General features: G+C 49.1%; 1 long non-coding RNA gene across 1 annotated transcript; it reads right to left on the bottom strand.

Annotated features, from left to right (window-relative positions):
• Window positions 1-261: 261 nt before the first annotated feature.
• Window positions 262-881, bottom strand: LOC120500022. Its single transcript, XR_005627022.1, has 2 exons — window positions 770-881; window positions 262-443 (listed from the first exon to the last, which is right to left on the bottom strand). It is a non-coding gene; the product is annotated as an uncharacterized LOC120500022 (long non-coding RNA).
• Between the last annotated feature and the right edge of the window lie 544 nt (window positions 882-1,425).

Here is a 1,425-nt window from a genome sequence, read left to right as displayed (position 1 = left end):
TGTGCCAATAACTTGTGAGAACTTCTCAGAGAAAGAAGCTATGGTCCACAAATCCTGAGGAAGCTGCAGTGGATCAGCACAAGAGAAATAGTAGCTCCCTCTTCCTTGACCTTCCTTCTCCAAATCCAAGCTGAATAGTTCAAGCTTTGAGATATGGACTAAAACAAGAGCAGGACAATTTCTCTCTGCTGCTCTGTGCAGTGGCAGCAGTGAGGCAGAGAAAAGCTTCTCAGGGCCTCCTAAAACCCAACTACAGACCTACCATTAAAGCTGAAGATTTGTTTGATGTCAGGCCACGTGAGCAGGTGGTGCAGAATTGTATCAAAATCATCCTCAGACTGCCCAGGCCTGACTGGCCATGACTTCACTATGACAGCAGACACGAGCTGGCTGAACTGGCCCATGTTGTAGGCAGAGATCTGCTCCAGGAGATTGCTCTGCATCTGCCAGGGCACACAGAGAGGGCAGGGGTGGGTCAGATTCTGGAGTCCCACTGTGTCTGTGCCTTCCCAACCAGCCCTGTGACACAACTGACACCAGAGCTGAAGGTGGAAACACATTACAAATATTCCTCATGGACCTCATTTCCTGATTTCTTGTTGATATTTTTTGTTGTTGGTTTAACAAACAATCCACAGCAACTTAAGCAACATCCACCTTCCCCTTCCACTACAAGGCACATCCCTGTGCAAGAGAATTGCTGTGGAATTCCACTTTTCTTTCTCCTCCCTTCCCTACCTTTCCTTTCCCCTACCAGGGCACACAATACCTGGCAAGCTGCAGGTACAGCCTCTACAGCACAGTTCTGGAAGCACCAGCTGATGGAGGAGTCCATCTCTGTGATGTGGTGGTGCTGACAACAGTACACCAAGATCTGGTTCGAATGAAATATTTGCCATCACTAACCAAGAGCAAATCCAGCTAAGAACACCCTCCCCTCATCAATGCCAACACCACTTCTTGCTGCACATAAACCCCCAACTCTTCCCCTGAGGAGTCTCTGACTCCAGAGCAACTATTTTTGCTCTTAGCTAGGTTTGAAGCTCTTTGTGCTGTGACCTGCTGCCAGCCCCAGTCCCCTCAGTGATGCTCAGTTTGAGCCTTCATCCCAGAGCTGGGTAAAGCTGCCAGAAGACAAACCTGAGAGCTTCTCCACGAGAGGTCAACATTCTCCAACCTGTACAGAACACCTTGAAGAGTAACTAACAGGTCACTGGAGAAGTCTCTTATGAACTCAGCCAGGCTCCCCAGGGGCAGCACACAGAGCCAGGACTTGACCAGAGTCCCATCAAATTCCATCAAGTGCTTCTTTTCTCTCATTCGTTCCAGCAGGGTGCCTCTGGAGGGGAGATAAAACAAAATCTTCAGGATTCCAGGGAAAACAAGGTTGTGCAGCCCACACAGGAGTCTCCTCCTCATTCCTGA

The sequence above is a fragment of the Passer montanus genome, unplaced genomic scaffold, assembly GCF_014805655.1.
Source record: "Passer montanus isolate IOZ18808 unplaced genomic scaffold, ASM1480565v1 scaffold17243, whole genome shotgun sequence".
In the NCBI taxonomy this organism is placed as follows: domain Eukaryota; kingdom Metazoa; phylum Chordata; class Aves; order Passeriformes; family Passeridae; genus Passer; species Passer montanus.
The sequence above is the reverse complement of the archived record's forward strand: the minus strand, read 5'-3'. Positions and strand labels throughout refer to the sequence as shown.